The following is a 15,212-nucleotide window of genomic DNA, read 5'->3' on the forward strand; positions in this document are numbered from 1 at the left end:
TTCAGAACTACAAAAGTGTCATCCACATAGCGTTTGTAGAATTTAACATCGATGATATGGGAGCTGAGAACCTGTTTTTCAATGTATTCCATGACAAGGTTCGCGGCAGAGACCGAGACAGGACTTCCCATAGGGCAGCCTTCAATCTGCTTATATGTCACGTTGTCGAATTTAAAATATGTTTCGTAGAGACAAAATGTTAACAAGGATATACATCAACATCAACATCCTTTACCGGTGCTGCGCATCTTGAGGCATTTCAAGACGTCTCTCCTTTGCCATCTTGGCTTTGGCAAAGTGAAATCTGCGAATGGTATTGCGAGTGTTCGAACTGTTCGAAAAATACACACTGCACGAATATATTTTGTCGGTATTTGAGGCTTTGCGATTTTTTGGATAAACCGGGAATACCTTGGTCGCAGAGTAATGTTCTGCGCACGGTGAATACTTTGAACAACTAAGGTAGTTTGGTGACGGTGATGGTGGTGTGATAAAGAAAAAAAAATACAGGACGGTTACGACTCGTGAAACGCGGAATTCAGCGTCAGCTGTGCGTGTAGTGAAATGAGGCCGGATGAAAGTGTGTAGACAGATTTATTTAAGCGTGATGAGTATTGATCTGTGGTCGCTGAAATGGTTGGCGAGGTGAGTGGTGTCCTGAACGAGGGGCTGTTCTGGAACACCACGTCTATGCATGAGCCATGTCTAGTTCTGTGTGTGCGGATGTCGGATGTCGGTGCGCAGCGGAAAGTTGTTCGGACATATCACTTAGGAAAGTGGTGTTCTTGGCTAGTGGAACTTCCACGTTAAAGTCTCCGACGACGAGGAGCTTGTGCGTGCGGTAAGGCACGAGTACATACACGATAAAGTCCCGGATGCTGACACTGTAAAACTGAAGTACATTTTTTTTATCTCACTTGCCATCGATAGGGTTGTAAACCGGTGGAATTCTCCTCCTTATTCCCAGCACTGAGAGCACGTGCGATAAGAGTTTTGTGCGGACATGTGAATGCCGACGACGCCGACGCGATCTCGGATAAGTCTCCACTATTCAGCTGACGCTGTAAAAAATAGGGATGTGAGTTACGACGAAGCCGACCTGGATACCCCAGGACGCTTACACACAGAAAATATACACAGATGAACGAGTTAAAATGATGGAGTTCAACATGTAGTTCAAAAGTTTCAACCAAGTGAGTGTGAAATGTCGGAATCGCTAGGCGCACACACAGCACACATTTAGCAAGTCGATGTAGTTTGGTGCTTTCCGAATTTTCCGTTGATTTAAAGTAACAAAAGTCTCTGTCAACCTTGAACCACCCTTATATTTATCAAACGCGTCAATGCAGCCGAGGTAAATTTATTGCTCTTAAATATGTATTACATATAAGAATAATAAAACACACACCTATTCAACGAAAAAGAGCGAGCGACCCTGTATAAGTATGCAATCGGAGAAATGTGACAGGAAGAGACGCCGCGCATTTTCGACAGCTAGATGCATTTTATGCAGAATATATTTCCTAAAATAAGTATTTAAGTATATTTTTTCTGTTTTTCATAATATAGTATTTCTGGGTGTTTGTCGGCGGCCACCATTCTCATTGGGAAAGCGTCCACTGCATTTTGGGTATTCGGTGTAAACAAACGTTCTTTTATTTCCACAATAAACTGACCGGCTTCTGAAGGTAAGTTGTACAGTAAACGCACATTTGCAGGGGACTGAGATTCATAGAATCAGGTGCTCCAACTTTAAGCAAACACCTCGGCACCGTCGAAGCACACCATGCACTGAAAAAAAGAAGCAGTTCCCCCGCTATCCGTTAACCGATGGGTTGGCCTTTGGCCGATATTTATCGCGAAAGCGGCGTTTTTTTTTCTTTCTTTCTTTTGTTTTTTGGTGGTGGTGGTGGGGGGGGGGGGGGTCTATTCATGGGAGTAGCCGAATTTGTCGTGTGACGAATTCAATCTCTCCCTATTATTTTTTTCGCCAACATCAACATCCCCCGCTATCTTGTGCTGGAGGTTTTCGCGATTATTTTGCACCTCCTCAATGAGCCGCGAAACGCCTGGACAGGAAATAAATACCACTCAGTGAAAAGTACTGTAATTGATGGCAAACCTCAGCTACAATGAATACAGCATTTGTAGACTCGCTTCAGAAGGTGGGTGAGACAAATGAATTACCGTCATTGACGTCTTTAAAGATATTTGCCAGCCCTGTGAATTTTATGGCCGACGTCAGGTGGATGAAAATGAAAGCATCCATTTCTGACGATTCTTAACAAATTCCATTTTATTTTCTCTTTTGCGTACAACAATGGTCTCAGTCTAGCTGTGTGTCATCCGCTCCACGCCACTTCGCCACGACAGTTTGTCCCTGCGAGGGTAAAACCACGAGGGAGAAATCACGGGCCAGTTGTTTGTCCATTCACAAGGGAACAGCAGACCTGTAAAAAATACTTTTCAAAAGAAATTGAATTACGACTACAACCACATGCTCATAAAAGTAATTAAATTACAGATACAATTACAAAATAAGAGTTGTATCTCAATGACAACTACAGTTACGTATATAGAAGTAATTGAGTTACACTCAATTACATTCATTTCAACACATATTTTTGCTGTATAACTATAAAAAATCGACTAGTGGGCTAGACGAAAGACAGGAGAAAGACTAGTGGTAGTGGAGCACAATGCTTGGAATTGTACAATCCCACGATTGCTAGAGAAATCTCCATATTACTTAGCAGAAATATAAGAACAATGAAAAGGGCCTTTTTTAAATCAGGCCAAACACGAGGGAAATTTCTTCTCCGTGCAGTGAGGGAGTACTGCGCATGACTCAGCTTATAAGGTTGGCCTTCAGAACCAAGTTATTCTTAAAGCTCCTGGTCGCCACCAAGAGAAAACATGCTTCGCTGGACAACTGTTGGGTAGCCATCATGAAGCCTTCATGAAGGCTTCAAGCAGGTTGACGAGTAAATTTTTGAAATTATTTCCCCCATGGAGCAGCACTTTTGTTTTTGCCACACTCAAACGTAAAACTTTCAGTACCCCCCTCATCAGATGTCTTGTGACCTTCCACCATAGAAGCTGCAGCTCTCATCGCGTCTCATCAAAAATATGTAATTGCAGATTGTTTTAAGTTTTCACATGGTTAACTGTCTGTATTGTATCTGCGGGCGGGGGTATATTTAGTACAACAGAAAAAAATGGAAGAAAGGTCAGCCAAATGGTATGTCGGCTAGCAATTCCGCAAAAAAGAAAAGAATTAGGAAATAAAGGATCCTTGTCTAACATTTTCTCTGTACATTCTTGGTTGGTAGCTATGCAAGCCAACCATACGTCGACGACGAACGCACACAAACAGGATCGGATTCTCCTGGCCTTCACGCGCTGCGTCGGTACAGCGTTCCAACCACGATAATCTTGTCTCTCGAGTCTTTCGTGAAAGCGTAAAAATCGCGGACATTGCGGACAGCATTTGAAGTGGGGCTGTATTCCAAATCGCATACAAAGTCAGTCCCAAAAGTAAGTCTGTGTACACTATAAATTACCTGCAAAAGTAACCCGATTACAGTTACAATTACATGATATTGAATGTAATACTGCAAGTAACGGATACTTGCAATGTAATTAATTAAGATAATTGAATTGTGATTAATATACATTGTGATTGATGTTGTGATTGTTGTTACGTTGTGATAATTGTGATTAATATATATATATATAATAATGAATTGTAATTAATTACTTTGCAGGTCTGACAAGAAGGAGGTATTCGTATACGCTCCGTGCACTCCAAGTTTTGGAGTACTGGTGGAGCCCCCTGCCGTGAAGACCGTTTCCAACTGGGTAGGTGGTTGAAACATGGAGGGGGGGCCTGTGGGGGCAATGCAAAACGCAGATCACAATAGTAAAAAGTGTCAACGAATGATGGTGTCAACAGGAAATAACGTTGCTCTGATCGTTGTTCTAATTGTGAGAGCGATGTTGGCAACGAAACTGGGAAAGCGTCTGAAATCTCACCGCTTCCCCGGGCAAGATAGTGAAGCCGATCGGCGACAGCGCCGGGCGCTGGGTATCTGTCATTGAAAATAATTCAAACGGCAAGGTAAGACTTTCGTTTGTTTGTTAAAGCGAGCATATCATTCTAAATTTCAAGAAGAAGAGTAATTCTTTCACTAACTAATTCTTTAGCACTATAAGTAATTCTTTCTTCACAGGCAAGATGGGCGGGGGATATGTTTATTGAAAACAAATAAAATAAAGGGAGGAAAGGTTAGTGCGGCGTAGGTCGACTCGCTATTCCTTAAACAAAGAAAAAGAACAAGAAGAAGAGGAAAGAAAAAGGATGAAGAAAAGGAAAGCTTCGACTAGCCAGTGACGATAAATTACCACAACCCGTACGAAAATTATTGTGTCTTCACCAGGAGCGTAGCCAAGCTAGTGATGGCCAAGTACGTCAGCTGCTTCAGTCTTCACAGGCCTCTCCTATCCATCGTCGGAGAACGCCAGCAATAAGCTCTTAAATGCTATCGCATTTCGATGACAATGTGCACAGCGATTTCTGACGTAATTTTTTATGCGACTTTTTCGGGAGTTCTAGTACGTCTACATTACAAAAAGGCAAGATGGGATCACTGTGTGCCGAACGGCAACGCAAGCGCGTGCTGCTGAACTTCCGAAAATTTTGAGGTCAACAACTACCAACCCCGAGGAAGACTGTCCTCAACTTTGGTGTACTGTCACCTTAATATCCGGAAAACTGCCGCATCATACCATTTTGGCAACACAAGCGCGCAAGTGTGAGCAAGCAATTTTGCCTGTGATTCCACCATACTGTTCAAATCACTGAAAACACACACACACACCAAGGGAATAGAAACTGGAAGCAATCTATTGCTACTTATGTTGTAATAACTGATCGATGACCTATACCTCCGTTGTTATCTACATAAGTAGCGTGTTTTCATTTGTGTTCTATGCTATTCCGATTTCCATTTAATGGAAAAGTTTTTCAGTTTCAGTTCTCGTTAGTAACACGAGATCTCGATTCTGGTTTTAACTATATGAGACCACTTTCTCTATGTGTTTCATCATAACTATACTATTTTGTGAAGTAAAACGAATGTCGAAATCGTCGTGTATGAAATACATAATGCTGAATTCGGGACCCCGTCATGGGTAACACGGCTCGGAAAGACAGCAGTTCGCAGACAACGGCGTAAAGAATATTTCATCACGTGCTAGAACTGCTGGCTGTTTCAAAGGAACATTGTATCTACACAGCACCGACTGATCTGTACGCCGTCCCCATGCTTCCCACTATGCGCAACGCACTGCAGAGCTTTACAATCAGGCCGACGTTGATCTTGTTCCAAGTTTACACGTGCACGTGACCAAGGTTAGCCGTTTAGCCCTGCCGGTTGTGCTCGATAAGTGCACTTCAGTCACGCGTTTATTTCGAGGCATTGCACACTCCCGAAAATCCGGCGTGCGCATTAGTGCAGTACTCTGCGCCACCAGGTGGTTCATTGAGAGTCCTAGGTTTCGGCCAAGGTCCGAAGTCTTGCCTCATCAATACGCCTACTGTGTTGATGTTGTAAGACGTATACAACTCCAGCTTCCTGACGCTGACATCCATTTATGGGCTGTCAGCGATTTTTATACGGCTATCAGGGAGTTGCCAGTCCGGTTCCACGGTCCCTTCGGTGCCGTCGAAGCTGTCTTGGCGTCGAATCAGTGCGGGATGGCTAGATGCTCGCCGCGCCTGTCTTCAGTGTAAGCTAGCCCATGACGTTCTTCCTCTTCGCCACCAATTACGCAGTTTTCATATTTCTCGTTCTGACGGTTGCCCGTCTTGCGTGATGTGTGAAACGGCCGAGCACTGTTTTAGGCGTTGTCACGTTCCTTTTTTGCTGTGGCGCAGGTTAACTCAAGTATTGAGCTCTCGACTGTCTCCTGGGCCACCGTGCGGGTTCCTAGAACCGTTGCCGATTCCGCGCACCCAGCGGAAACAATTGGCTTTATTAATTACGGAGATACACTTTCAAATTTGGATCCGTCGTTGACGGCTGGCTTTCGGTGCCCAGACTTCGGAGACGTGTGGCGGCCCGTGTGTGATGACGAAGACGTGCCTCTGCTGCCACGCGCTACGGCTCTGGCACGGCAGTTCTACCGGCACCGTCCTAGCGTGAGGCCACGCACATCTGCCCGCTGGGACATTCCATCATCGCCGGTCAGGACTCATGTAGAGGAACACCACCTCCTCTACATTTGGTGACCCGAACAACGAACACCATGTTCGGCATAATTCGGCCAAGCACCATCCCAAATTACTGCAAGCCCACCTCCGAAGGTACGGTGCAACGTTCTACCGAGGAACCGCTAGGCGACGACGTCAATTCACCGCGGCTCCACTCATCGCAACGCCCGACCGCGCCACACCATGGTCCTACCCACCTTACCCATCTACCCAGATCACGTCGCCATGGTCTCGCACTCTGCGTCACGTCGCCACACGCTTCACGATGGCACTCCTCGGGCTACCACCAGCGGCACCTTCACGAGCATCACGCTCCCATACCGGTCGCGGTACGCCGCTGTCGACCGCCCCACACGCATCTGCTACGCTTGCGGTCCAAGAACCCTGCCCGCCTCGCCTTCCCACCAGGCTTCCATACAAGACACCAGGGTGTCGAACCGAAACGTTTTTCGTTCCGGTTTTCGTTCCGGTTGCATCATAAACGATCCGGTACCGGTTCTGCTCCGGAGCAAAAAAATAACGGTTCATACCGGTTTTTAACCGGTTCCGCTTCTGCTGGGAATATTCATCCCCACAAAAAATATCATGTAAGTGAGCGGCGCCGGCAGGGCGGGGAAGAGGAGGAGGAAGAGAGATTGAGAATCGAATGGGGGAACAGAAATAAACAGTTTTGAGACAGCAAAGTCTTACATATCAATGTTACAAAATATAAACCCGTTCATTCCTCATACATGGTATTTAATATTAATAGACAGCTGTGAAATTGGTAGCTCCTGGTTCCTGTAGGTCACTGTCTGTTCAAATGGGCTTTCTCCTTTCGTGATGTCATACGTAAAGTTCTTTCTTGCTCGGTTGGAGCGATCGCGTCCCATCCGAATGTCTGTTGCTACTGTCTAGCCAGCAAGCACCACCGCACGGTACGACGCAAATCGAGGAACACCTTCACTCACACACGCGCTCGAAGGCTCCGTTTTATTTTCTTCGTGTCCTGTCCACAATAGAGTTGCCATTTCGCACGGGCTTGCCCACGCGTATACGTAAATGTATTCAACTTAGCTGCTCTCAAACAAGGGACGCGTTGTGCGACATTACCGATAAAGAAGCCGTTATGCAGACCCCCTTGGGTCGCTGTTTAGTTGAGGAGAGTTTGGGGGGATCAAATTAAAACGAACACTACGGCACATTGCTAGAGAGTCACATGTACCTCTAAGTCTGTGTGCGTGCGCGAACAATAAACCATTACAAAGGGAGCCTAAGGGTCATAGTATACCGACATACATTCCACCGTAACCGTAACCCTCGTATAGTATCTATGACATGACTTCAGAGCACACGACGTCTGTTTCATTCGCCTATCCGTAATCCAAACCGACGAAGTTTTTTTTTTTTTTTTTTGGACCGAAAACCGTTAAATATATTTTTCGGTTTCCCTCCTGAGCGATAAAAACGTATACGGTTTCGATTCCGTTCCGGTTCGCACCAAAATAGCGGTTTTTTTCGGTTTTCGGTTCCGGTTTTCGGTTCGCTCCGACACCCTGCAAGACACTGGCAGCTCGTCCAGATGCGGTCAAGAGGCTCCGGGACCAACGTTCCACCGGGGACACGCACGGAGGCCACAGTGAGTTTTACTCCCGGTCTCCCCGTGCTTCACGATGGTCCTCCCCGCAGTCTCCTTGGCGACAACACTTCGAGCCCAGCGCTCACGAACCGGTCGCGGTTCTGTCGCTCCATCCTGCATTACGTTCTGCCTACCTGCCTACTCTGCTCTCCACTTCGGCCCGCCCCTGGAACCCTCCCGGCCAGCTCTTGTCCGCACCGTTCATCCCGCCACTTCTGCCCACTCAGCACAACATGCAAGACCAGCCGTCCCTGTTCCACCTGTCGCCCGTCTTCCTCCTCTTCAAGTATCAACGCGGACCCCAACCGCTAGCTCTACACCGCTCCGCGTCTGAGGGGGGGAGTGATGTGGCGGCCCGTGTGTGATGACGAAGACGTGCCTCTGCTGCCACGCGCTACGGCTCTGGCACGGCAGTTCTACCGGCACCGTCCTAGCGTGAGGCCACGCACATCTGCCCGCTGGGACATTCCATCATCGCCGGTCAGGACTCATGTAGAGGAACACCACCTCCTCTACAGACGCAGCTATATTTCGGGCTGTCAGGGCAGGTCTTCGTAGCCACATCGTCCGTGAAGAAGCACTGTACGGCCTTCTGAAGTGCTCTCGCCCGGACAACCATTAATCTCCACAGGATATCCACAAATGGTCTGAATATCCAATGTCATTTCCAAATGTCCATTAGATATCCTGGAGACTATCCTTTGATGGATGTCAAGCTGCAGATATCCCTAGGAACCCTGTCGAGTGATATCAGAACATGGATATCCAGAGGAGACCCATGCACTGTGATGAAGCACTGCTCATTGCATAATACATATGCCGTGTTTGGTGCTTCCTGTACGTGTGTTTTCTGTGCTCTTGCTACAGGTGAGTAAGGACAGAACACTCACCGTGTTGGTAATACAAGCCGCATGGAATTATCATAATGCTCGGCACAAACGTGCATTGCAAGTGTGCAGCGCAGCTCGTGCAGTACATTCTTGAATTGAAAAGCCGCTAGTTTGAGAGAGGTACGATATAAAATGTAAAACCTAGAGTATGTGTTACTGGTGTCCCCACATAGTTCATGCCCCCGTTTACCTAAAAACAAAAACCCTTGAGGGAGACATAGGACATGCCACGGGACACTGGGCTGTATGCACCTTGCCAGCTGCCCAAGTAGCTAGTACGTGCAGATAAGTGCACCGGGCATTTTTGCAAGACAAATGATAATCTTAATTTACATTGCATAATGTATATTAATCGTTTACCGTCCTACCGCAATTCGCCCAAGTTACTTTGGGTGTACCCTGTTACCCACTCTTAATAATAAAACTTTTGAAATCCACGCTAAGAAATCCACCCTTCAAATTCCAATCCTTTCAAATTCAAACTGTCAAAATAAATCACAATGGGTCTATGCAGTAAAGTGTTAAGCATGGTTTTACGTGAGAAAATCAGTGTTTAAGAAGGTCGCACCCCAGAATAACGAGTCTTTATGCAATTCTGTGTGGTATTCAGCATGTATCTCTCAATTATTCATTAATTTAATTAAGTTAGAGGCGTAAATAACTACGCGTATGAATACTAGGAAAACAACGCTTCAGAGGTTCGGCCGTTCGGCTACTATTGGGGACGAGGCTATTAGAGAAAATGGAGTAACGACGGAGCTGTATGGTGTTGCGTGATGTGCTGCATGAAAAGGATAATCACTGCAAGCTCTAATAAAGCATATGTTTCTTCTGCCGATTTCGTCAGGTATTTTTCAGACGTGTAACGACTTGGTGTGCTAACACGCGCGTGTAACTTATGAAGGAATTCATTGGTGAAGTGACATTGATGCAGTCGTAGCTGTTTTGGACAGGCAATCTGGTAGCGAAAAATGTCCACGATTGGCAACATATAAAACGTACCGCAAAACTGCTGTGTCGACCATTTGTCACGACGGTAATCACGTACATCACGGTAAACATCATGGAAACGTCTCTTGCTTTCCTCGGCCTCGGCCTACGAATAACTGCTAATGTTATGTTTGATAAGCGCCGCGAAAAGTGGTTTAGCAAGGTAAAACTGTGCCGGGAACGCCGTCACATGAGGGATGTGTTTAATTAAATCACAGTGAAAGATAGCAAAGGAATGTTACTGGTCATGTAGAAAGCAGATCTCGTTCACCAACATATCAATGGATTGTTTAAATAGTGTTCCTGTCAATGGACAACTGACGTTTTCGTCCCGTCTATACTGAGAAATGTTGGCACAGAGCTTGGTTTCTGGATGCCAGAAAACACTTCTCGCCAATGTGGTGCACTGTGACTCACTGGGGCATTTACAGCTCAGTGTCATTACCACATGAGGCAAGTTGGCTCTCTCAGGTGCTGTAGAAGATCCAGAGTATATTCTTTGTCATTGCCCACACTACTGAGCTTTCCAAACTGCCATTTTGAGATCTCAATAATCTGAACTCCTGCCCCTCTCTCCAAAATTTCTTGGCCTATAGCTAAATCGAGCCCACGAATGCCTGCTCTCGAAGCTCTTTTGGTAATTTTGGACTCCATGGGACATTATTTCCTTCCTCACACCACAAGCAGCTATGGGGTAGAGTACCGCCCCAGGCAATGAAACTCTCTGTCCACCTCAAAATAAAGTTGATGAACAGCATCTGCAACTTCTGTGAGGTGGTTTAAACCACTCCTACACTCTCAGAAACGAAACGGATAAATTTACGCTTACGTCCAATCTTACCCTTACTAAGCGTAAAGTTCGACAAAATCGCAGACGCCGTATCCGTCAAGGTCTGTTTTACCGTAAACGCGCTCGCTGTAAGCGTAAAGGGCGGAGTTTTATGCGTAAATGGGACGGAGGACATGATTTACTCTTATATCCTGACGCATACGATTTCGTCTTGACGGATAAACTGAAGCTCTGCGTTGGAGTATTAGCTCTTTACGCCTATATTGACGCATATTGTTTTTCAATTGTTATACGGGCCCTGCCTTCTGAGAACACGTGCATGGTTCCGTGTGGAAAGCGTCCTTCCTTTCGCTTGGTTAACGGTCACTCTGGCTTCTGGCGTCTCATATTATCCATTTACGCTTATATTGACGCTTATTGTTTTTCAATTGTTATACGGGCCCTGCCTTCTGAGAACACGTGCATGGTTCCGTGTGCAAAGCGTCTTTTCTTTCGCTTCGTTAACGGTCACTCTGGCTTCTGGCGTCTCACGGTCTCACATCATGCACGGTCTAACAAATGTAAGTTGTCACATTTTGCGCTGGGTGTCTGTAGTTTTTTTAATTTCATATTTCATTTGTGTCAAACTTATCACAGGAAGAGATGGCATCGAACGAGACAACGTCGCACGATATGTGGGCAAGGCACGCGGACGACGCTACTTGAAAAGTTGTGATTCTCCAGGCTATCTCCGCGCTACAAATTCGTATGCGTACGCCCATTGTACACCAGGTGAGACTCTTTTTGTTCTCGTTTTTCTCGGATATGCGTTTCTCCCCGTTGAAGCATCTTTGTTAACGATTCCTCAATCCGTTCTTGTAATAGGAGTTCGGATGATTATTGCTGATTATACCGCAGCATGATGTATTGGCATGAAACAAATCGATTTTCTGATGGTCACGATTTTCGATAACGTGGTGCAGGTGGTGGTTGTGGTGGTGCTGCAAAACACGTGTGGAACGCCACTTCTTAGACAGCTGAAATGAGTTACGCGTCTAACATTATTCAGTTAACTGTTATCTTAAAGGACTAGAGTGTTTCCAGTTATAGTAAGTGGTTTTTGAAGTCCATGTTACGTTTATGACTATTTCATGTAAGCGGCCTCTGCGGGGATGGACTCAGGCCTGGCAAAGAGCACCTCATCGGCATGATTTATTTCGGCGTTACCATATTTACGAGATTAGCTTTCCCATTTAAACGCTAGAAACAGTATCAGTTCCGGCATATATACTGCTGCACAGACACGTGCACCCATTTGACAGTACCACAAATCACATCAATAACATGATAAAATAATTTACGGGTCTAACAAAATTCAGTTGAATGCTACTTAAAGGATGAGAAAGATTTCAGAATGCTATGTTTGCCAGCCTGTGACCATTTCATGTGGGAGGTCTCTGGAGATGACCCAGGTCTGGCGAAGAAGACCTTATCTGCATCACGTATTATGACGCTAGCACATTTTCGAGATTAGCTTTCACATTGAAATGCAATACCATATCTTTGGAATCTACTATTGAACGGACATGAGTATCCATTTGACAATATCAGCAAGCACATTATTTTGCGCTCATGACAATAAACTTCTATGTCCAGCATCCCAAGGAACAGGACACGACATGCTCTTCGTAGCCATGCTGGACTGCATAATACCACGCATGCACCCTCAACTGCGTTAGGTGGTGCTCCTAAAATTTCTACTGTGCGACACATTCTGGGAAGAAATACACAAGACGCTACTCCCTCACGCATGTACAACCAGTACAACTCACCTGTAAAGATGACTTGTAAGTTGTGACTGCTTCATGAGTAATGATGCATTGCTCGATAAATGCAACGTCTGCAATTCACTGAACTATAGGGTGTTCAAAATTAAGCTTTCACGAGCGCTACGCAAACACAGCGATGACAGGAAACCGGATGATAACTTTACGCTACTTGTGTAAGAAACAGCTGGTGCTAATTATGTAGAACCTGTTTCTTACTCAAGGAACAGAAAAATAGCAGCCAGTTTTCTTTTGTTCGCCTATTTATAAAGTGCTAGTCAAAGCTTAATTTTGAACACCCTGTATACTTCAGTTATTATACGGTGATTTCACGCCGGATCATGCACGGTGGTGAATTTTTTTTCTTTCAAACATATATTAAAACCTAGTCCTTAGGAGGCATATTGGCGCTGAAAGTAGCTGAAAATTATCAGTGGTTCTATTTTAATGAATTATCATTCTGATGTGGACATTTCGACCATTGCGTTTCCTACGCAGTTCGACGCCACGTATCTTCATAACTAGTTAACACTTTTTTTTTTACATATTGTCTAGGGTGGGTGGCATCGCATTGTAAGTTGTGAAGATCCTAAGGTTTGCCTTTGAGGAGATAAAAAATCGCAAATTTGCCTCATTTGTAAAATATGGTACGTTTTGGGAACCTCACAACTCGGCTCCCAGTTGAGATACCCGGATCTGATACCCGATATCTAAATGACATAATTAACATTGATGTCAATTGTGAATTTATTTCGTATGCGGACAATGCAAGCGTGCTTTCCAGTGGCTCTGATATTGATGTAATAGCCACTACTGCTAACGAGCTGCTTTGCAACTTGGAAAAATGGGTTAATTTAAACTCTTCACGCATTAATAGTAGTAAAACTGAAGCAATCATATTTCGACCAAAAACAGGAGTGATAGTCTAAATAAAGAGATAGTATATCTTAACAGTCCTGTTGATATTGTAAAATGCATCAAATGCTTGAGTGTCATCTTTAACGAACAGTTGCTATGGGATGAACACATTGAATACGTTCGTTACTAGATGGGCAGGTTGATACGTGATCCTTCGATGCATCCAAACAGGAACGAGGACAAACACGAGAGACACGCTACGTTCGCATTGAATACGTTCAGAATAAACTCTGCAAAATATTAGGCATGACCGCTAGGCATAGACTCGTGTTTCCTTTTCGAATAAGCTACTACTATACCGTTCACTGTTCATGTCTCACCTAAACTATTCTCATTTAGTCTGGGGTACGGCAACTAAGAATAGTCATGATGAACGCTTGCGAGCAAAATGAACGATGTTACGAATAGGAATATATGGGATGCGGGGTGTCGAATTTACGCATTTTCCGTAGATATCCCTCACAAAAAGCCTATTGGGGGCGTTGCCCCAATTCACAATACGACGTACTCGCTATGCGAAGAAAGGGCATTTCGAGACGAACACAATGATGTAGATTACTTTCGGGTATCACAACTGGGGGACGAGTTGTGAGGTTCCCAAAACGTACCATATTTTACATATGAGGCAAATTTTCGATTTTTTATCTCCTCGAAGGCAACTCTTACGATCTGCACAACTTAGGATTCAATGCTACCCACCCCAGACAATACGTGAAAAAAAAAAGAAAAAGAAAGTGATAAGCTGAGTATGTCAAATAGTTTGAAGATGCGTGGCGTCAAGCTGCGTAGGAAGCTCACATCTGAATGATAATTCATTAAAAATACCCACCAATTATTTTCAACTACTTTCAGCACCCATATGCCTCCTAGGGCCAAGGCTTTAATATGTGTTTGACACAAAAACAAAAAATTGAAGAGGTCGACCGGACCGCCCTGCCTGATCCGGCGTGGAATCACCCTATATATAATTAGTTTATGACCTGTCTGCTATGAATTTCTTTTTGTATATGTCTGATATTCTGTGTACCTCGATGGCTCATCCTGTGATATAACGCTCATTAAGTGTTTTTCCATTATAAACGTAATTTAATCCAATTACTAGCTCATATAGCTAGTCTACAATTTATATTTTGTTGTGTTGAAGTGTTGTGAAGATGCACAAATGTCATTTCATAATTCTCTAAAATATTGCAGGTGTTGTAATCTGTTGGTTTATGGCTAGTATGCTGTTCCCATTTTTTTAATGTTTGGTCACGTGCACCTTAAGACACACCATTTTCATGCCATAGGTGCAATATTCTACAGGGTGTTTCAAAAAACGTGTCATTCGGACTTTATAAAAAAACGGGGCGACGGAAAAATACGGGGTAAACGGCACTTGTGTGGCAACTGAATTTGCCATCTTGCAAAAATATTTTCATTTGATTTTAATTAAAATAAATTGAATTTCTTTAATTGAACTCAAAAATTTCCCAAGTCAACCTAACGTTTTTTTTACAGAATTTGAGAGCCCGTAGCGAACGTAGTCAGATCCACCAAGAAATCCGCTCGATATTGCAAATGGAAGTGCCCAAAAAAATTTCCGAAATTGAGGCTTCAAAGTTTCGGGTATTCAACGGCGCACCAAGTCAGTCGCAAAGATGCGCAGAGAGCAGCACATGCTCCTGCCCCCATGAAAGATAGAAGGTCGAAAAAAAAAGAGGGCGGGAAAAAAGAGGCGGAATCATTTTTGTTTGCCGCTTATCAACGTATGGTGGAATGTCAACCGCCTTGTTATCGGCACGTCTTGTGCTGCACGCCGGTTCGGCGATAAATTGTACTAGCTTCGTGGGGGCAGGAGCATGTCAGGCTCTCCGCGCGTCTTTGCGACTGATTTTGTGCGCCGTTGAATACCCGAAACTCTGAAGCCTGAATTTCGGGACTTTTT

General features: G+C 44.7%; 1 long non-coding RNA gene across 1 annotated transcript; it reads left to right on the top strand.

Annotated features, from left to right (window-relative positions):
* Window positions 1–10,675: 10,675 nt before the first annotated feature.
* On the top strand, window positions 10,676–12,566 carry LOC135395573 (uncharacterized). The gene is made up of 3 exons (XR_010423180.1): window positions 10,676–11,122; window positions 11,199–11,333; window positions 12,198–12,566. It is a non-coding gene; the product is annotated as an uncharacterized LOC135395573 (long non-coding RNA).
* The last annotated feature ends 2,646 nt before the right edge of the window (window positions 12,567–15,212 follow it).

This window comes from Ornithodoros turicata, chromosome 5 (assembly GCF_037126465.1).
Source record: "Ornithodoros turicata isolate Travis chromosome 5, ASM3712646v1, whole genome shotgun sequence".
In the NCBI taxonomy this organism is placed as follows: Eukaryota; Metazoa; Arthropoda; class Arachnida; order Ixodida; family Argasidae; genus Ornithodoros; species Ornithodoros turicata.